The 23260-nt window shown below is 36.0% G+C and overlaps 1 protein-coding gene and 1 pseudogene across 1 annotated transcript in view; both read right to left on the bottom strand.

The window, feature by feature from the left end:
* Positions 1–23260, bottom strand: part of MAGI2 (membrane associated guanylate kinase, WW and PDZ domain containing 2) — a 1134938-nt gene that overhangs the window by 362398 nt on the left and 749280 nt on the right. The gene's annotated exons all lie outside the window — the stretch shown is intronic.
* On the bottom strand, positions 11341–11829 carry LOC120236336 (annotated as a pseudogene).

Genomic DNA, 23260 nt, shown 5'->3' on the forward strand with positions numbered 1-23260 from the left:
TGTGGAAAAGAGCTGATAAAAGTGGGTGTGGAAAATGGTAACTGAAAAATTGTTAAGTGGGTGGATCTTTTCATTCTTTTCTTCCTGTGTAAAGTTAGCTTGAAGCCTTTAAAATAAGACTGACATTTAGCAGTGCAGTTTTAGCAGTGGGAGGAGGGGTCTCCATTATAAAAAAGATACTTTGGTACAAAGGGGTGCAACCGGGATTCATAAGGAAAATTATCTGAAGACCAATACAATTATATCCAATTATAACTGTCTGTTTAATATAGATATAAGTGACTCTTTACAGAAAGATATGTTCTGGCTTTTTATCAGAAAAACGCAAAGTAACAAGCATATTTAAAATTATTTCTTTAGTTCACAAATCAAAATCACAACAGTACTACAAATACGGCCCTTGAAGTAACAACAATAATTAAGATAAGATTTATATTTTCATTACAACATCCTTTTTTGTTTGATCTGGTGACATTTTCCTTTTAGTAAAATTTTAAGTGATTGAAAAATCTATTTCTGTTCAAAAATCAGTCAATTATTGTCACTCAGAGAAAATGCTGAAAAGTAAAAGATAAAATCTGTGTTTTAGAACTACAGTGTTAGAAAAAAAGATATCTTTTCACTGGAAAATAAATAGAAGGTGATGAAGAACCTGAAAGTTACTTTATGGATATCAAAAATTAGCATACTCAGCATACTGACAGAGATACAAATGAGTCCTAAATCTGCTGTGATGTAGGATGTTCCACAGCGAGAAGGGAGGGCTTGGAAAGCTCAGGAAGCCCAGATGTCACAAGACAGACTGAGAAGGGCTCCGTGGGCAGTGAAGAAAAGGAAAGCAACAAAGAGAGGGGAAGAATATGGTATACTATTGAGAAAAGGGAGTTATATTGACTTCCAAAGACTGTGTCATAACCATCTGCTTTGCCCCCTTCATGATGAGAAACTTTAAAGACAGGGAGCATATCTTACTCATTTTTGTATTCCCAAAATCTAATATTAAATGTTTAGCCCAGGCATTTGTTAAAGGAATAGATGGGATCTTGTGCCCATGGTGACACTGGGAAAGATAAAATGTCTTACGCCTGCATTTGAAGAAAAATCTCAGATTGGGTAGCACAAGTAATTTTGGCTTTCTATGACATTAATGTCTTAGTTGTGTTGTTGTCATGTCATGTCATGTTATGTTACGTATGTTATGTTATGTTCCTTTTTTCACAAGTGTTAATTCAATTTTTAGTTAGGTATTCTTGTGGTGAGAGTTTTGTCTCATATTTCAAATATTTCCAGATCTCTGGGTTAGGGTGGAAAGGCAGAAGAAAAAGGTGATATTGGCCATGTCCCATAAAGCTAACTTCCTATCTAGTTACATTGCCATAACACAAGTATTACAGAAGCACATATAGAGAAAATGTTTGAGTAAAGAATATGAAAAATAGGCATTAAAGTTTTGGTCACACTAGTTTTGGTAACAGGTTTTGGTAAATACTGGTTTTAGTAGTTTTCATTTTCCCTTTATGGATATTTTGTGCTTTTAACAACCAGACTAATACTTTTATTTTTTTACATTTTATAATAATACGGGTGAAGTAGTACTGTGCAATACTTTTACATTTTCTTAGTTTAATATTACAAACCACTGTACACTTCCAAATTTATTCTTTTGTTTTGAGACCTAGACACAATCTTTTATTGAGACAGATCCCAAATTTCTCTCAAACTCTTTCTAGGGGCAATATATTAAACTCTTGTTAGACATAGAATTCATTGTAAGTGAAGGTGCCTAATACCATATGTTTTCAGCATAAAACATATAAATCAATGAGAATATTTAAGAAAATCATAGGAATGAAAGAAATTTTCAGATGTCACTGGGTTCATTTCCATTTTTTCTATTGGCTTTATATTTACCATATGGACAGAAAGATAGATTAATGCCTTTTATTCTATTTTATGCACAGACTATTTTTTATTTGAACATTATAAAACTCACTACTCATTTACTCAAGGTTTACTGAATACGGTGCTAAGAGCTACAGATTAAAATTTTTCTGGGTGGCTTAGCTCGTTAAGCATCTGACTCTTAACTTCAGCTCAGGTCATGATCTCAGTTCATGAGATGGAGCCCCACATCTATCTTTATATTGACAGTGTGGAGCTTGCTTGGGATTCTTTCTCTCTCTCTCTCTTCACCTCCCCTGCTCAAGGGCTCTTTTTCACTCTCTCTCAAACTAAATAAATAAAAACTTAAAAAAAATTTTGTGTAAAGGCATTCACTGTACCAGTATACATCAGAGATATTGTGGGTTTGGTTCCATACAATCACCATAAAGCAAATATTGTAATAAATTGAATATTTCAATAAAGCAAGTCAAATGAGTTTGTTGGTTTCCCAGGGCATATAAAAGTTGTAATATACTATACTGTAGTCCATTAAATATGCAACAGCATTATGTCTAAAAAAAGATGTATATACCTTAATAAAAAAGTCCTAAAAATTGCTAACCATCATCCCAGTCATAATCACTGATCACATCACCATAACAAATAAAATAATAATAAAAATGTTTGAAATATTGTGGGAATTACTAAGTTGTGACACAGAAACACTAAATGAGCACATGCCGTATGGAAAATGGCACCAACAGAGTCACTCAGTGCAAGGGTACACAAACCTTCAATTTGTAGAAAAAATAAAATAAAACAAAAACTCGCTAAATGCATTAAAGTGAAGCACCATAAAGTGAGGAGAAATTCTATAAATTGGGGAATGTCATGGTAGAAGTATGTGCAGATGTTCAAATGAAGGGATGACTATTTATAGGAGGGACTGTAGTGGACAGCAGATGCTTTATAGAGAAGTTTCCCTAGAGCTCTGTCATAAAATATGAGTCAATATTTACCTGGCAACTCTTCTTACTGAGGGGAATTTATTCTATGTTGAAAAAAATAAAAGGCATTTAATCTTGATAAATGCTATTGTCACGTATCTAGGAGGTTATCTTCTAAATTTTTCATAGTCAAAATTATACCTTAATTAATTAATTAATCCTGCCTCACCTCAGTTACTTACCAACATGGAAACACTAAAATCAACTATAATTGATTGATACTGTATATTGGACGCTGTTCTGAGTGCTTTACATGAATCATCTCATTTGGTCCTCATAGCAACTCTATGTGTGTGTGTGGGCGGGGGGGATATTTTACTGTGCTAAGTGATTAAATAATTTGCCCAATGTCACAACTAGAATTATTTTTGACAAGGGTGGGAAGCAGAGGGGCTGGAATTCCTCTGAAGAGGGGATTCCTTTATGGACTGTCTGTTTTAGAATTCCCAGTATCTTGAATATTGGTATGAAAATGTGGATAAGCCCATCCTTTATGAAAAATGCACCAGAACTCTGAAAAAATGTCCACCTTGTTCTTCAGTAAGCGTTTAAATTCAATATTTTTAAACCTTTTTATGTTGCATTTCCTTTTTCTGCAATAGATGTAGTGAATATCCTGCTTTGATTGTAAAGAAAGATATCAACATATAATATATCAGCTAACATCAGAGTCATAATTTAATCATAAGTATTTATGTAATAACACAGGTTATATTTATGAGGACAGTCAGAAACATTAGAAACTAAAAATTCTTCTGGCTTTTATGTGACAAGAAAATGTGGATGTACTTGGAAGTCTATTTCATTTTACTTGAATTGTAATGCCATCTGCCAAAACTCACTCTTTCAAAAAGTACTGCTCTGACAGCATCAGAAAGGAAATTTGTGTGAGAAATCAACACCTGTTTTTTTACTTAATTTACAAAAGACAAATTTTGTTTGCATTCATAAGGGCATTTTGCAAATTTACTACCCAATTAATATGTCATTCTGTGACACTGACAAAATAATCAGATTCTTAAATGAGTCTCATTTCTTTTGCTTTAACTCTACAAAGCATGACAAGATTATATGGTGTAGTACAGAAATTTACTGTTTCAATTTATAATAATCTCTCTTTCCTCTATGAAGATGACATGACTAGCATCACCTGGGCATTGGCTTCAGGTAATTTCTAATAATGACAGTGAATTTGTGCCCAGTCATCCTTGCCTGGTTCCTACTGTGTTATGAAAGTTGTACATTTGTGAAATGATGAATGGGATTTACCTAGAGTTATAGACTGTGGAAGAGAATGAAATTAAGTTTCAGAAGAATGGACTCTAAGATCATAAGTTCTTTGAAACTGTCTGGTGAGAGCTGAAACTGGCCTGATATCTGTCCAGCTGTTCCACAGATACATGGTGTAGACTCTGTTTGTAACATGCTAGATATGGCAGAGGGGTGCATTAAAAGATAAGATCCTTACCTCTGAATAATTTATAATCTACTTAGAGAGGTAAGAACATCTAATATTAAAATATAAATGGATCCATAAAGAGTATTTATGATGACACAGGTATGACAGTATTATACATAGATACTGTATGATTTCACAGTAAGTATGCCTTTAATTTTCAATAGATTCAAGACCTCATTGATTTTCAAGTAGAATCATGAAGGAAACAGAGAATGCAAGTAGGGCACTAGTTGGGGATAAAAAAATAAGATGAGTTCAGGGGCTCCTTGGTGGCTCAGTTGGTTAAGCGTCCAACTTCGGCACAGGTCATGACTTGCGGGTTCGAGCCCAGCGTCCAGCTCTGTGCTGTCAGCTAGCTCAGAGCCTAGAGCCTGCTTCAGATTCTGTATCTCCCTCTCTCTCTGACCCTCCCCTGCTCACGCTGTCTCTCTCTCTCAGAAATAAATAAAAAACATTAAAAAAAAAAAAAAAAAAAAGAGGGGCACCTGGGTGGCTTAGTCAGTTAAGCGTCCGACTTTCGCTTAGGTCATGATCTCGCGGTTCGTGGGTTCGAGCCCCGCGTCGGGCTCTGTGCTGACTGCCAGCTCAGAGCCTGGAGCCTGTTTCAGTCTGTGACTCCCTCTCTCTCTGACCCTCCCCTGCTCACGCTGTCTCTTTCTCTCTCCTAGAAATAAATAAAACATTAAAAAAAAAAATTAAAAAAAAAAAAAAGAGTCCAACTCTTGGTTTCAGCTCAAGTCATAATCTCATAGCTTTATGGGTTCAAGCCCTGCATCAGGCTCTGTCCTGGGAGCAATGCACCTCTCCAACTTGTCTCTGTCTCTCTCAAAATAAATAAATTAAAAAAAAAAAAATAGATGAGTTCAGGCATGGGTTAGAGAGAGGTAGTTGGGAAAGATAGGTAGTTTTGCAGAGAACATGGTAATGTATGTAAATTTTAAGCTAATTATTTAGAGAAGAGAATTTATGTAAGAAAATAATAAAAGGAAAGGCTGTATATGTAAGGAAGACAACTGATGGAATTTTTAAAAAGTAAACTGTACCCTCAATGTGGGGCTCAAACTTATGACTCTGAGATCAAGAATAGCATACTTTACCAACTAACACAGTCAGGTGCCCCTGACATAATGTTTTTGAATACTAGGTTGAAGAGTCTTAAGTAATGGGAAAGCATTGTAGTGTCAAAATAAAGATACAATATTATAGATATATTTGGAGAAAACCTTAATCAGGTACTTGTATACTTGATATTTATACCGCTAGTATATAGCACATGTCCAGAATAGTGCTTTGAATAAAACAGAAAAATGAGGGGCGCCTGGGTGGCTCAGTTGGCTGGGCAGCCGACTTCGGCTCAGGTCATGATCTCACGGTCCGTGCATTCAAGCCCCGTGTCAGGCTCTGTGCTGACAGCTCAGAGCCTGGAGCCTGCTTGGGATTCTGCGATTCCCTCTCTCTCTGCCCCTCCCCCACTCAAACTCTGTCTCAAAATAATAAATATTAAAAAATATTAAAAAACAGAAAAATGAATAAGGAGGTAATAAGTTGGCTATTCAAGGGGACAGTTGTGTTTCTGTGGCTGCCCTAATTCAAACCCTCTTCCCTATATATTTTCTATATTTTCCAACATTATTCTCTATAGCATCAGTCTTAGTGAGAGGTGTCCAACTATAGATGTTGAAAAGCCCAGATACTTGATTTCTCTAGAAACTTGAAAACTAGGGCAGAGACCTGTTTCCAATCCAGACTTGGAAAATCAGACACAACCACCTGAAATTTTGAATCTGGAGTTCGTGATGCAAAGAAGCAGTAACAGAGAAGAATGTATTCTAGTGGCAGAAGAGACTGCCACAGCTGTTTCTGGGGGCTTCCGGGGCAGTCTGGTTAGAAAGAGCAGTATCTTCCTTGGCCCGTCCTGTGGGATGACCTTGGCTGAGATTCTGGCTAGGAAAACTCCCTTTGTTTTTTCTTATTTTCCAAGCCTGTTTTTTCCCCCCCTACCTTCCTCAGGATTCTGTAAGCTTCCCAAAGCCTTTCAAAAACTTCATGTTCTGCATAAAGAATCAGAATCAGTTTCTCTTGTTTGTACTTAAGAACTCTAATAAAGGTATTCAAGGCAGGAGATAATTAGGAACCTATTTGGGAATAATCGTGAAGCAGAGAGAAGAAGACACTGTAAGAGACACTGACAAGGAAACATCTACAGATCTGGTAACTAACAAGACATTGCTATTCTGTTCTTGCTTCACTACACTGTTTGCTGGAATATGTGCATGACATTGCCTCAGGGGTAAAACAGAGTGAAACAAAATATTTGCAAGTATATACCCTAACGGATTCATAATAAAGTGTTTGTGGAACATGCAGATATAATGTCTGTAAGTGTGATATTTCTTCAGAGGATAGAGCAAACTGGGGGAATAGTGGTAAACATAAATGATTTTTTAAAAATAGAATGTCTTTCTAAAGAAGGAAAGAATGAAGCTTTCATGAGCCACTATACATTTCTGACTCTGTATATTCTTATAGGAACCATGCTAATTGTTGTTTTCATGGATTTTTTAGTCTTACATCAAGGACCTGTTGCCTAAATCAACATGGCTGAAACTGACTGAATCACAGTCTTTATCCCCAAAAGGTCTTCCATTGACTTGTTTTGTCCTAGCCATCAGCAGTGCAGCTGACAGATGCCCAAACTAGAATGACAGGCACCATAATTCTCTTCCTCTTTCTTCTGATTATTCAAAAGTCCTTAATTCCACTCCTTAATCATCTCTCATATAATTCTTCTCTTCTCCATTCTTATGATTGTTGCTAAAATCTCATTTCTTAGCTGGAATTTTGTAACTGTTTCCTAATTGTTCTCTTTCCTTCTACCTTGTCCCTCCCAATCCATCCTATTTCCTAATACCAGAGTGAATATCCAAGAAGTGCAGATTTGTTCATCATTTCCTCTTCTAGAAATCCCTTGGTCCTTTCCTCTTTGCTTTCAAGTGAGAATAGCATACTAGGTCTGCCATGATCTGCCACTGTCACATCTTTTCAAGTGTGTCTCCTTTTTTACATTAACATTTTGTGCTCAGACTTTTCTTCATGCTCAGACTCTACCACAGTCCCTTGGCTCTTGGCTTTTGCATATGTTGTTTCCTATGCTTCTTACTTCCCTTTTGCAGCTAAATTCTGTCTTCTGTGACTCAGCTAAGTGTTATCCTTCTGAAAAGTGTCCCTGGCCATCATTCTTAGCAAGGTAGTTATGACTATCCCTCATAACCCTGGTTGAAATGTTATAGCTCTTATCATTTGTAATATGATAATTCATTTTATCATCGTTCTCCACCATTAGATAGTGGGGACTATGGGGATCACATAGTTCACTGATTTTTGTATCCTCATATCTCAATGAGCTTTGAATTTCTAGTATCTAGCCTTTGCTCAAAGTCAGTCCTTTTGTTGTAGGAATGAAAAGAGCACATATTCCTTATAAAATCTGAAAGATTTCTATAACCACACTTTGGCTAATTTTATAATCGATAAACAGTTCTTTTTATAAAGGTGAGAGAAGGTCTAAGGTGCATTCATTAACCAGCACTTAGTCTACAATAAAGCTGCATCTGTAAGACACAATATACAATTGTTTCTAAAATGTTCAATAGCCAAAATGCTAGTTCTTTTGAAGGAGGCAAATAATTTATTAACAACATTCTTGCCCTGAGGGGAAAGAAAGTTCAGAAAGCTGCCTCTGCCTTGCCTTTTCCTCCAACTTTAAAATAGATTTTCACAGACAGGGTCCTTTAGTAACTCTTGTTTAAGGCAAATATCTCTTGTGTTGTGGGAAAAACAGAGAAAATGGGGGGGTGGAATACAGATAAAATAGAATAAGAAATTATGAGATAAACAGACTAAGAAAAATCCTTAAAATTTTAAAGTTCACTGAAAAGAGAAGGAATAGGGGAAGCAAGGCAAATGGTCCAAAGTGTACAGAATGCCCCAGCTCTATGCTTACTAAGATTGAATCTTAACAGAAAATTGGTATTGCCTTCAGCTTTTGGCTTCTTTCCCAATGTTCTGCTCAAAGTATCCCCTCATCTTCCTCACCCAGCTCTTCAAGGTCAGAAACATCCACAAATAATCAGGCATTTGATTGTGAGTCGGTGGGGCAATTTGTACCCTTGGCACTTTTACAGTTCAAATGGGGAGGGGACAGAAATAACCCAACACAGTAATGGTGATCTAGCTTTATAGGTATTTTTCTAGTTACTTAATATATTTTCAACCTCAAATTAACTTGGAATATCACTCTAAAGAGATATTTTTCAGTTTTCTACCATGAAAAGTAGTAGTTTAGTTTTCCTTCCTAAAAGAACTTGGAAGGCATCATGAAATTGAAAAAAAATGTCAAGAATATGATGAAAATGCATATACATTATTTTTTAACTGGATATATTTTTTAACTGAGGTATAATTGGCATTATATTATTTCAGATATACAACATAATGATTTGATATTTGTATATAGTGTGAAATGATCAGCATTAGTTCATTTAATATCCATCACTATATGTAATGACAATATTTTTCTTGTGAAGAGAACTTTTAAGGTCTAGTCTTGTTAATTTTCAACTATGTAAAACAATATTATTAACTGTAGTCACTGTGATGTACATTATATCCTCATCACTTATTTATTTTATAATTGGGACTTTGTACCTTTTAACTCTTCAGCCATTTTCTCACCTCCCACTCTCTGCTGCCAGCAACCACTAATCTGTTCTCTGCATCTGTGAGTTGGTTTTGCTTTGTTTTGTTTTAGATTCCACACAGAAGTGGCATCATGCAGTATTTGTTCTTCTCTGGGAAGTATATTCCTAAACATGTGTTTTGCATAAAATGGATATAGGAATATAGTTTGGGACTAAAAATAGATATTATCCAAGATCCAGAAAAAAGTTTATGGAAAGTCATGTTGATTCTAACAAGAATGCATAGAGCATGGACAATAATAACTGTCTATGGAAAACAGAGCAAAACCTTCTTCTATGAGACTGTGTGCTTTTGGGTGCTGGAACCACCTCCTTATCATTGTTGAATGTCCAGGTCTAGTCCAGTGCCAGAAACATAGTAGGTACTCAAGAAACATGAGTGAAATAAATTAGCCCACAGGACAATCTGGATAGATATACCAGTAATTTTAAAATGATGCCTTGAGTTTAAAAATAATCAGTATAAAATATAATCTCTACACAGCAAAGTGATTATGAAAAGAACAAGTCAGATAAAATCATATTCCATAAAAAAATCTTCAATATGGTTTAGCAAAAAATCCAAACTCCATGCCAGAGCCTACAAGGCCTTTCATTCCTGCCAACCTTTCTGATTTCATGTCTTAGCACTCTCCTCTTTGTTTTCTGTACAGCAGCCACACTGGATTTTTGATGGTTTTCGTTTATTTTGTTGTTGCTGTTGTTATTTTCCCTTGTTTTTCTCAGGATGTATCAAGCCAAATTCTACTTTAGGACTTTTACCTTTGCCCTTTCATTTACCCAGAATACCCTTCTTTAGATACTTTCATAATTAACTCCTCTTCAGTCATGTCTCCTCAAATATCACATGCTTACAGAGGAACTAACCATGCTATCTAAAGTAGCTACCACCTTCCCTTCACTCTTCCAATACCCTGCTTTATTTTATTAGCATTTTTTACCATACAAAATTTTACTATTTATTTTTTGGTTTACTTGGTCTATATACTCCACTTGAGCTCCACAGTATCGTGATACAAAGTAAATGGTCTTTTATTGAATAAATGAATGAACGAATGAATATGAGGAATGTAAAATATTATGAAAGTATGTTAAAGTACAAAGGTTGATGTAATGTTAGAAAAGACCATGGCCTCTGGAATCCAGAAAAGAACAGGGGGTTAAATCTTTGCTCTTGGCCCTAAGAGAGAGAGCTCTATTAATTATGTTTCTTGATTAGCTCAGTATTGAGAAAAGGGATACCCTAAATAAATGACACATATTTCACTTATCTTCCTAGTTAGGAATTCAACTTTTAGGTACAGTTAATTTGATGTGACCTTGAAGCATGTTGAGCATGATATCCCAGGACATGATTACCCTAGGATATAAAATGATCCAGAGAGATGGAAATCATTATTTTAACAGCTGGCAACAGATTTTTTTTCATTAGAATGTTCATTTATAGGAAAATACCTGAACAATGTTGTTTGGTTAAAAATACCTGAACAATGTTGTTTGGTTATAAAAAGGCCATATGAGTTTTATCTTTTTAAAGAAAATCATGAAAAAAGAAGGGAAAGCTAAACTGCTCTGCATGAAGAAGGAAGATACATGTAAGGAAGAGAAAGAAGAAGCGGAAGATAATTGAACCTATGAAAACATCCTGATGTCGAGGTAGCCAAAGTAGCTGTAAAAATTTTAAAAAAATTCCAAAGGAAAGGAAAAGTGAGCTTTGACCATGTGCTTTAATGTAACTTATATCATTTGGAAGACCCCTGCCTCTTTCACTTTCCCTTCTAACCTCCTTCAGTCAGGGAGCCATTCAGTTTCTTACATCCCCTGTCAATTCCTTCCCAAGAACCAAGCAGGACACCAGAATCCTTCTGGATTACTCTCCTAGTCCTTAAATAAAAGCTGCAGCAGCCCAGAGTTGAGGTTTACTTTTCCTTCACAGAAGGTGTGCATGCAAAGATCTTGTCTTTTGAGTTAGGAGGTATTTTTTAAATGTTTATTTATTTATTTTCAGAGACAGTGAGTGAGTGTGGGGAAGGGGTAGAGAGAGAGAGAAGGGAGAGAGAGAATGCCAAACAGGCTTAGTGCTGTCAGTGCAGAGCCTGACGTTGATCCCAGGAACCATGAGATCATGACCTGAGCCTAAATGAAGAGCTGGATGGCTAACTTACTGAGCCACCCAGGTACCCTGAATCAGGAAGTTTCAAGCAGATGGATGAGTGAGGCATTTATGTGTTCATGTGTGGTCCAGCCACTCTGCCTTTGAGGGGGCCTTGCAAGTATGGATGTCCGCAGTATGCCTGCACTCCTTGTACTGCACCACACTGCACCTGTGGAATGTGTGCTCACACCAGGTGAGACGGGTGGCTCGAGTTGCGTCATACTCTCAGCCACAGCACATGATTTCACAGACGTCTGTTCCTTTAGATGTTTTGCTGCAGACATGGGCTGCAGTGCCTAGGGAACCTGCAACCTTGCCCAAGACGCAGTCATCTGGGGAGTTGTCAAAGTAGATATGGTCAGTCTGGGTGCCACGGCAATAGCCTTGGTGGGCTGCTGTAGAGTTAACAACATCCTGGGTCACTGTCACCTGCACAGCCCCAACATTGTGCTGCTGCAGGCAATCACCTGTGTGGCACCAGAAGGTGCGCAGAATACAGGAGCCACTTACGCCATAGCATTGCCATTCAAGCTTCAGAAACTGCTGCATAGCCGTGCGACCAAAAAAATGTTTAATAGTGTGAACTTCTTCACACACACACATGCATATGCTCAAACCATCAGTAAAGCCTGTGCACCTGGTAATGTGTTATGTGACAGATTTCTAAGAAGATCAAGGAAGCAGCGTTCAGTCCCATATTTGGGTTGGTCTACAGAGAACAGCCACAGAAGGTGAAATGTGAGATCAAGAGCATGGTGGGCAGGAACTCAGAACTGAAACATGATTTTAAGAATATAATTCTCCAGAAACTCACAGAAACCTTGGTTAAGACTCAGGCACTGGAATAAAACTAAAAATTTTTTTAACATTTACCAACTTCCAAGGTTATAAAAATAAGACAGGGATTCCACTTTTACTTATCAAATGACTTCAATTCTACTCAAAGACTGACAATGGTGTCACTTCTGTCTCCACAGCAGGAAGGGGTTCTATCCAGTTTCAGATAAGTTTCCAAATAAATTTCCAACATATTAAATTGTACTGTCTTCTTTTTTTCTAATTTAAAGAAGATTGGGGTTATTATATTCATCTCCAGTAACAATGTTGGAGAGCATCATAAAATTAAACACTGTCAATAGAATGTTAAGCTTTAACTACATATCAGAAAGGGGAAGAGGAAAGAAAGACATAAATCCTCCATGAAGCAGAAGTGTATGCGTGAGTGACTGTGCTGTTTGAAAAAAGCCCAAAACAGAAACCGGCTATCTACATGTTGAAGAACAAGATTCTTCAAAAGAATGCCACATAAAATCAAGCAATTGTGATCAAAGACAAATCAGAGACTGAAACAACAGTGTTGACTGAGTTGACCAATTTACTAAGAGACCACTTGAAACGGCTTGATGGTGTTACTGGTGGTTTCATGTCTGGGTCTGGAGGTTGCTTATTAAAGTTGCACATCTGAACCTGACTTTACTCTCAATATTAATTGTGCCTCACAACATTGCTCGTCTAGAAAATCCTTTGCTATTAGTTTACCATCTCCTGTTTGACTATCTATAACTTTTCTAATATCATGGTGACCAAGATGGTCTTAATATTCTCCTCAGCTTAATTAGACAGTTTTCTTCCTGACTATAGGCTTCTGGGCTCCCATTTCTTGGAGTATTTTTTTTTCTTAATTTTTTAAATGTTTTATTTATTTCTAGGAGAGAGAGAGACAGCGTGAGCAAGGGAGGGTCAGAGAGAGAGAGGGAGTGACAGACTCTGAAGCAGGCTCCAGGCTCTGAGCTGGCAGTCAGCACAGAGCCCGACGCGGGGCTCGAACCCACGAACCGCGAGATCATGACCCAAGCGAAAGTCGGACGCTTAACGGACTAAGCCACCCAGGCGCCCACCCCATTTCTTGGAGTATTTACTTTAGAAACTTGCAGCTGTAAATTCCTTCTCTGCCTCTGAGATATAAATCTTCCATGACCCAGAAATGTCTTCCTCCAGAGCTTGGGAGACATCCCTTCCAAATGTAATCACCAAAAAGATACCACCCCTATTTCCCAGTCACTGTAGGAGGTTAGGACCCTAACCTAAATAACTGCCAATTAGCAGATAATCATTTTTACCAAACTTCCCCTTCTCCCAGCCCCACAATCCTCCAAAGATTTTCCATGAGCCTACCCCAGCATTTAAAAATCTTTTCTTCTATTTCCTTCTTTTGTTTTTTTTCCTAGGTAAGTTGAGTTCCATCTCCCTCCCCTATTGCAGTAGTCTGGAATAAAGTTTTTCTTGCCTATTTAACTGTTAACTCTGTCTGGTGCAAACATTTTCTGACATTGGACTTATCCATTTTCTCATCTTCCTAAATTGTTTACCCTCTTTATATCAGGCAATACTTTCCAGTTACTTTTAAATCAGTAAAATATTTTTTTTTAAATATGAGATTTATAATAAATGTAACTGAAACGGATATCCATGACAGAGGCAGTGAATGAGACATGCCTTGAAGAGCAAAAACAACCACAGTCTAAGATATGAAAATTTAGATAATGGAATAATACCAAGGAATAATTCAATGAAAAAGTACTCTCCCACTCTTACCCCTGAACACACACACAACACACACACACACACACACACACACACGCACAGAGCACACAAAGAAATAGTAAGGCATTTTAACCTAATGTCATACACACAAAATGCTCAAGGTTGAAAAATTTGAAAAATTTCTCTGCCAAGTGCAGAAATCTTACTGATATCTGATGTGAAATGGATGAGAATATCTTTAAACACAACAGCAGGATTTCAAATAGAATGCTAAGTGTTGATAGTCTACGAAGAAGCATTGTTCACATCAATATAGCTACTAGTTTATGGTGGGGGGAAAGGTAGTCTTTACAATGGACAAAAACCCATATATATGTAGAAAGTTTGATTACTGTTCATCAGATAAGTAGATGTTTAAGAATCAGAATAAACAAACAACCCCCCTCCTCCAAATTATATAAAACAAAAACATCTAAGGAACACATTAGGTTTTCTAGTAAGTAAGAATGTAACATTCACATTTTGTTCATAAAGAAACGCCTGTTTGCATTTGGTTTGCTCAGTTTTCTAACTTACCATTGTTCTTCTGATGATAAAACCTAATTGTAAAGTAGAATGTATTGACCAATATCATCTAGTTCATTTGGAAACAGCAGGTTGTCTAAGATTCTCCAGAGGAAATCTTCTGCTCCTTTTTCTTCTGTTAATAAGGGCAATTAGAAACATAATGGTTCTTTGTGTCTGGCGGATTCCTAGCTAGAACTCCCCAGCAGCTGAAAGCTTCTCTACCTGGCTTTCTCTTCCAGCAAAGATAAATACTTCATTATCTACTTCCTTCAGTCAGTTTAACTAAATTCAGCTCGAATCATCTCTCATAAAATTGATTATAAAATGTTGTCAAGTCTTTATTGAACTAAAATTGATTATTTAGTGTGCAGGTCTGATGTTTTAATCAGTCAGTCGTTATCAGGGCAGTGAAGAGGAGTGGAGTAAAGTGAAAACAAAAAACCCAAATGTATAATCAGATCTTGTGTTTTTATTCACACAATTTCTTAATAAGGGAAAGAACATTCTAGAGAAAATTAGGTTGCTGGAGGTGGTTTAATTAAATCATTCAGACTATGCTAAAATTCTGTCGGTAATATGTGATGATGAGTAGCCTTAGTCTGAGGTAAATTTAGTCTATTAATGAGATCTGGGCCTATCATGCTATTTTTAGGTTGAAATGGCACATGACATCATCCTCCATACACGATTGGGAGAAATATTTCATGACAGTAGAACTAAATTATTGGGAATTCATGTTTAAATAGTCTTCTAGTCATTTTTGTGGTTTAGGGAAACGAGGTTTAAATTGATGGATGCTATTTCTCCTACGCTCCCAAATAACATGCTCATCATTCTGCTTGATGTCCTATTGCTTAACATGACTTGAGCCATTTCTTTCTGGGGGCATTTTCTTTATTATTGTTGTAGGGAAATGTAAACCAGAGCATGAGACTAAGAAAGGCAGACTTCTTTTTTTTCTATATATTTATCTTATAACTATAAACTCTTACATGGCAATTCCCAAGTCAGCCTTCATCCAGAGTGGTTTTTCATTTTCATTCACTTAAAAACTAACATCTTTTCTAATTCTCAGGAGCCTTCGTATTGCATAGCCTTAGGGTGATTTTAGTCCCCTCAAGGAATAACAAAATTGTTTAGAATGTACAAGCAACAAAAACAATAAAAACAAGGACAACAACAAAGAAATCATTACATTTTAGGATAGATCTGTAGTAATGGAGAGAATAAAGATGAAATAATAGGTTGATTCCCAAGCACTTGGGAATCATTAGTATATATCTGCAACCTTGATATTCTTAGAAGTACTTTCAACATCTTGCAAACTCAAACTGAAATGTCTTAGTATATTACTTTGCTTTTCTCTGATAACAGCTCAGATAAATATTTTTCATATGTTTATTATATTTAAGTTCTTTTTTTTATTGTTGTTGAGTTAACTGTTGTGTCCTTTTCTCATGTATCTTAGTGTTCTTTGTCTTTTTAGATAGTCTTTCCTTTTTTTATTATTTAAAAAATTTTTATTTTAAGTAATCTCTACATCCATGTGGGGCTCAAACTCACAATCTTGAGATCAAGAATGCTCTACCGACGGACCCAGCAGGCACCCCTAGAGTCTTTTCTATGTATCTTCTTCTGTGTTTTCTATTTTAATCTCTTATTTTTATCCTTGTAGATTTCTTGCTTCACTTTTAACTTGAGGAAGATACTGTCCATGCACTTACACTTCCTTCTACTTCTTCAACGGGCAAAATTTATTGTAAAATAAATCAATGACAAAACCAAATAATTTTAGACTTTATAGAATTTAAGATGTATAAATATTACCTCATCTATAAAAATGGGAGCAATAATAACTATAGCACAGGACTGGGATAAGTATAACACATAGTAGGGGGATAAGAGAAGATAAGTAGTTATAACAGATTTTCTCCATCCCTCCTTTCTAGATAACAGGTGTAAAAAAGTGCTGTTTCCTGCTTTTTCCCTTATCTTGCTGAGTCCAATTAATCTCCTATACTGCAAATGTTCCTCTCTTCTCTACTTTTATTCTGATTATAACCCTCTCATATTTGATAGAAATATTGCCTCTGCTCCTATGACATGTTTTACTTTGAAGATTCTATTATATTTTATTACCTACCTGTCTCTACCACTCTTGCACATTCCTTTGAGAAGCCTAGCACAGTGTTTTACATGTAGTTGTGTGGTATGCAGTGTGTGTGTGTGTGTGTGTGTGTGTGTGTGTGTGTTTAAGACTATTTTTTTCCTTTATGTGTTTGGAATTTTCAACTAATATCATGATATAATGTTTTATTCTCTATGGTGTTACAGAGTTTGCAATTATAGTATATATTTCATGTTGTAAAGCTCACATTTCAGTAGCGGTGGGTTTCTTCCTAGACTTTTAACGTGTATAGCTGATGCCAGATAAATAAATAAAAAATAGATTACAATTGTAAGCCAATCAATTAATCTCAGCTTTTGGCCAAATTAACTAATTATTTAGTAATTATAAATATATATTAGTAACTACATCGATTATTAATGTTTAGGCAGATAATTAAATATACTATTTAAATACTAATGTAAATAGGGGTTGCTCAGTCAGTTAAAGATCTTGCTTTGGCTCAGGTTACGATCACAGTTTGTGAGTTCGAGCCCTGTGTCAGGTTTTATGCTGACAGCATGGAGCCTGGAGCCTGCTTTGGATTCTGTGTCTCCTTTTCTCTCTGCCCCTCCCCAACTTGCGTGTGTGCTCTCTCTCTCTCAAAAATAAACATTAAGAAAATGAAATACTTATATAAATATATACTTATATATACAATGTATGTGACATGTGCATATAAATATATTGTGATTTATATATGAATATATAATATATGGGAAAATATCATTAAAAGCAAGTTTTAAAAATACCATAGGAGAGTTTAATATATTATATAATTATGTAATATGTTACTTAATAAGATTTTATTTGGCCTTATTATTGTTTAATTTGATTCGTTTGTTATGATATATTTTTCAAAAATCAACCTAACATGCAAATGACTTCTTTCTTCACTAGAGAACTGCAAAGAATTGGGAAGTTTTTGATCACTGAGATTATGCTGCCCCCAAACAGCACTTTTCCCCTAAAATTGAAAATAATTTCTACAACTTGCTTCCATTTGCAGAAGTGGAATATAGATGTAAAGGTAGCAGGATATGCTACCCTCAAATATGCCACTTTGGCAGAAGGATTATTGTGAGTTGAAGACAAGAAGAAGCAGATACAAAAGAATCTCTCTGCTCTCTGTCCACCCATTTTCCTGAAGGCAGGTCACATGTTTGTATATGTGCTCTCCCCTCTTTACCAGAAACCATGCAAGTTAATGACTTCATACAACTCTGGTCCTTTATTAGCCCAGAAACCAGAGGACTCTATACAAGGAAACTTGCTAAAACTAGCCCTTATCTACCATTAGTTTCCCCATATATTTGGCTTCCCATAGTGGCTCAAAATCCTAGAAACTCCATCTTTTCCTTGGTCTTGTCATGTCTCTACAAAATTATTGTTCTTTGCTAAACTGCTATATAAATTCAAGTTCTAGCCACCCCTTTGAATTCCTCATCACTGAGTACTCCACATAAATGTAGGATGCACCTATTAATAAACATCCATTAGTTTTTCCCTTGTTAATCTTTTGCCAGTCTAATTTGCAGAGTCTCAGTCAATGAACCTGAGATGAGTACAGGAAAAAGCATTTTTTCCTTTCAGAGATTCACCTTTTAACTTATATAGACTTAGTTTCACTTTAAGTTAAAAAGTATTACTTATTAATGATACTACTTTCAGTGCCACAACTTATAGTAGTTTCTGAGGCAAGAACCAAAATAATTTTATTGTGGAAAAAATTGTTTTTGGTTCTGGTAGCTATTTCAATAGAGACAAAATCACTAAATAAAGTATAATTTTCTTATTTTTTAATGTTTATTTATTTTTGAGAGACAGACAGAGAAACAGAGGCTCCAGGCTCTGAGTTGTCAGCACAGAGCAGACTGCGGTCCTGGACACTAACCCATGTCCCATGAGATCATGACCTCAGCCGAAGTCAGATGCTTAACCAACAGAGCCACCCAGGAGCCCTTCAGTTAAATAAAATCTTAAAATACATGAAACTGGATACACAGCCCAAGCATGAGCCTAAGAAGTGGATGATAGTGTACTTTATCTTGATCAATTTCTCTGTGAAATCAAGTAAGCACCTTTTTGTTTTATCCTGACCTCCTATTCAGAACCTACTCAAGACTATTTCAAAATATACAAATTAATTCTCATTTAAAACGACAGAAATTTATCTGCTTTTTCAAATTGTATACTAAATGTATCAAATACAGTTATGCAATATTGGAGAAGCATAACAACTGTAGAAAATATTTCAACATTATTTGTTAGAGTTTTTCTTAAACACAAAAGTATTTTAGCTTTTTTAAATGAAAATATTCTTGTTGTTTAAAAACAATCATCTTTTTTTTTTTTTCTTAAATTTTTTTTTAAATGTTTTATTTATTTCCAGGAGAGAGAGACAGCGTGAGCAGGGGAGGGTCAGAGAGAGAGGGAGTCACAGACTGAAACAGGCTCCAGGCTCTGAGCTGGCAGTCAGCACAGAGCCCAACGCGGGGCCCGAACCCACGAACCGCGAGATCACGACCCAAGCGAACGTCGGACGCTTAACCGACTAAGCCACCCAGGCGCCCCTAAAAACAATCATCTTAATATGCTGTTGAAATAATTGAGCATAATACTCCATAAACCTATATTTTTATACATTAAGAAAATTCTTAGCAATTGTTAATTAGCCTTGCAAATGGACTTTTTCCATTTGCAAATTTGACTTCCAAATGTTTAAAAACAATATATAGACAATTGTCTACAAAAGTAAGCCTTATTTTTAAAAAATGTTTACTTATTTATTTTGAGAGAGAAAGGTTGTGCAAGCATGAATGGGAGAGGGGCAGAGAGAGAGAGAGAGAGAGAGAGAGAGAGAGAGAGAATCCCACACAGGCTTTATGCTGTTAGCTCAGATCTTGGTGTGAGGCTCAACCCCATGAACCAATGAACCGTGAGATCATGGCCTGATCCAAAATCAAGAGTCAGAAGCTTAACTGACTGAGCCACTCAGATGCCCCAATTAGCCTTATTTTAAGGTAATATCTGCAAAATATGCCTGGAAAATATTTGTAATTTTTGTTAAGTAAAATACTGTAAATCACAGAGATACTGGGAATTGGTGAATAATTTCGTGAAACACTGTAATTTAGAATCACTTTCAGTCATAGAGAGTGTCATACATAAAAAGTATTTGTCTAATTAGTAGCTTGCTATATGTAAAACTTTGAAAAATTATATAAGTTTAAATTATTTTTGTTGATAGTTGGCTATCTGAACTTGGATATAAAGAGTAATTGAATATTAATGAATAAGAAAAAATGCGAGTTTTCATAAATACATTTTAATTCTTATTTATGAACAGAAGAGTTCATGATCCAGCCCCTGGATTTTTCTTACCTCCGGCTGTATTCTAACATAGATGGTAGGAACTTCCTCCAAAGAGAAAACAGGATTTAAATTTAACTTTCATAACTAGCAGGTAGACATTTTCAATCTTGATTCATGTACAGTTTATGTGTAAGTTTGATTTCATATGTTTAAAAACTGTAAACAAACACAGAACTCACATTTTTCTTTTAAAACATGGACATAAATTAATTCCATATTTTTGTCTCTGCACTAGTAAAATACAATAAAGCAAGACACTTTTTGTTGGAAAAAACACGATTAAAAGTTTTTTTATGTCTTTATTTTATTTTGAGAGACAGAGAGTGAGTGGGGGAGGGGCAGAGAGAGAAGGAGACACAGAATTTGAAGCAGGCTCCAGGCTCTGAGTTGTCAGCACAGAGCCCAACACAGGGCTCGAACCCACGGACTGTGAGATCATGACCTGAACCGAAGTCAGATGCTTAACTGACTGAACCACCCAGGTGCCCCTGAAAAAAATATGATTTTAAATTGTTGCTGCTGGCTGATACACAGTGATTTATGAGTTTCCCATGAGGAGGAAAGATAGAATGTCATTTCCTCAGGAAACTGGATATTAACCATTCTTGTAGATTTTACATGTTTGTATTATAACAATTAACATTTCTTTCATTTCCTACATTATATAAATAAAACTTTATAGTAAGCTATTATGATAGATTTATGTTGTTTTTTTCTCTCAAAAGTACCATTTTCTCTCACGACAAACATTTATTACTGTTATGAATTTATTGTAGCTATAGTAAGGAGAAAACTATGAGCTCTAATATAAACATTTTAAGAGTAAAAGGGTATTCAATGTCCATTTTCACATACTACTACATAGCTTCCCACATTCATGAATATGTCATAATATTCATTACCAATAGGTAAAATTATACCTGCTACAGGTGTTTTCCAAGCGTTCCTTATTATGTTGTAATGTTATAGGTACAGAGCACAGAAAAAAGTCCATTAAATCCTCTTTAGAAGAAGCATTGACAATTTCTTAAATATTCATATCTAGTAATATTTTATGCATTGTTTTTATAAAATACACTTTAAGAAGACGTCATTATGGTAAAACAATGGTGTGAGTTTATTTGGAAGTAAATATTCTATACACTCATTGCAGGTAGGAATTCTGTGCTCTTGAGAAAAGAAGGAACTGGAGAGGACATCTAGTTTTTCACCCTGCTTTAGGCCAAACTAGCATCACATGATACTCTGCATGTTGAGTTCAGTTAAGTAGGCATCTGTCAAAGGATAGGATGCTAGAGTGAAAACAGGGGTTTGGTAAACATTTTTACTTTTATTTATCTGATTTGCCATTGGGTACACAGACTTTGAAAAAGAGAGAATGGATAGTAAGTCACCTTTTGTTGAAAGGCATTTGTACCTTTTTAATTCCAAGTTATTTAGAAAATGAGTAAAGAGTCTTTAAAAGTTTTCTTTAAAAAATTTTTGTTTATGTTTTATTTATTTCTGAGAGAGAGAGAGACACACACACACACAGCATGAGCAGGGGAGGGTCAGAGAGAGAGGGAGGCATAGAATACGAAACAGTCTTCAGGCTCTGAGCTAGCTGTCAGCACAGAGCCGGATGCAGGGCTCAAACCCACAAACCGTGAGATCATGACCTGAGCCGAAGTCGGATGCTTAACCGACTGAGCTACCCAGGCGCCCCAAAAGTTTTCTTTTTTGAGATGGAGAGATGGAGATAGCATGAGTGGGAGAGGGACAGAGAGGGAGAGAGAGAGAATCCCAAGCAGGCTCTGTGACACCAGCCCCTAATGTGGGGTTTGAATTCATCAAACTGTGAGATAATGACCTGATCTGAAACCAAGAGTTGGACACCTAATAGACTGAGCCACCCAGGCATTCTAAGAGTCTTTTAGAGTTTTCTTATATGAACTTTACAATGCTAGAAGATTCCTCTCATGTCTGGGTCACAATATGAAGCTGACAGACTCTCTAGGGATGAAGTAGATTTTCAAAAGCTTCCCATAGTGGTTGAGTAGACAGTCAAGTTACTAACAATAAATGGGTTTGGACTGGCAACAAAGTTGGGCTACTATGTCTAATCATCCTTTGAAAAAAGACTTGCATACTGACAAAAAAATATGAGACAAGTCCACTGCAACTTGCAGTGTTGCAAACTCGCATTAGTTTGGGAGTTGCTTTTCCTCCAGTATGTCACAGATCACTAGTGTTACCAGAGAGGCCCCTCCTGGGAACCTTGCACTCTGTTGCCAGAAATGAGCTAGAAGCATATTTTTTACTGAACCAGGAAAACCTGATATGACATGGATAGTCTGACTTTTCTGCTTTAACTGCTTGGTGCAGACCATTGCAGACATCTCCAGGTGACTCTTTCCTCTGTCCTTACAGTCTAATTCCATACACATTTAATCTCTTTTGTAGCAATTATACTATATTGTAAAGTATCTACTCATTGCTTTTTCTCCTTCACCATATTGGGAGTTTGGGACTGGAATTGAGGGCAAGATCCACAGCTTCTAATTTATCTTTGATACCTAGTGTCTGAGGAAAGGAGAGAGGGAGAAAAGGTGGAAATGATGCTGGGTTTACTAATTAAAATCCTATTACATGCTGACTACCTACGGTGCACTGCCTCTCAAGAAGCTTAACCCTGGTCAATTAGAAAGTATAGACTCATGTCATCCAATTTGGTAGCCATTAGCCACATGTGGCTATTAAGTATATGAAATGTAGCTGGCTCAAATTGATATGTGCTATAAGTAAAATACACCCATGGAATTTTGAAGACAGTAAAATATAATATAAAATTATTTAAAAAATCTTTATGTTGATTACATGTTGATATGTTAATATTTTCAATATATTTAGTTAAATCAAATATATTAAAATTAATTTCACTTTTCTTTCTACTTTTTTTTAATTTTTAAAAAGTTTATTTATTTATTTTGAGAGAGAGTACAAGTGGAGTAGGGACAGAGAGAGAGAGGAGAGAGAATACTAAGCAGGCCACGGAGCCCAATGCAGAGCTCAAACTTGTGAACCGTGAGATCATAACCTGAGCCAAAATCAAGAATTGGATGCTTAACTGACTGAGCCACCCAGGTGCTCCTCTACTTTTCACATGTGGCTACTAAAAAGTTTAAAATTATATATGTAGCTCATGTTGTATTTCTATGGGGAAATACTAGTATAGACCATCTATGAATTTGCCTTATAGTTAGAAACTAGGAGAGTACAGGATGAAGGTAAAATATCAACAATAATATTACTGGGTATCTACTAAGACAGGAATGGCCAGGCACGCTATATATACATTATCTT

Source organism: Hyaena hyaena, unplaced genomic scaffold, assembly GCF_003009895.1.
Source record: "Hyaena hyaena isolate Hyena2069 unplaced genomic scaffold, ASM300989v1 scaffold_152, whole genome shotgun sequence".
In the NCBI taxonomy this organism is placed as follows: domain Eukaryota; kingdom Metazoa; phylum Chordata; class Mammalia; order Carnivora; family Hyaenidae; genus Hyaena; species Hyaena hyaena.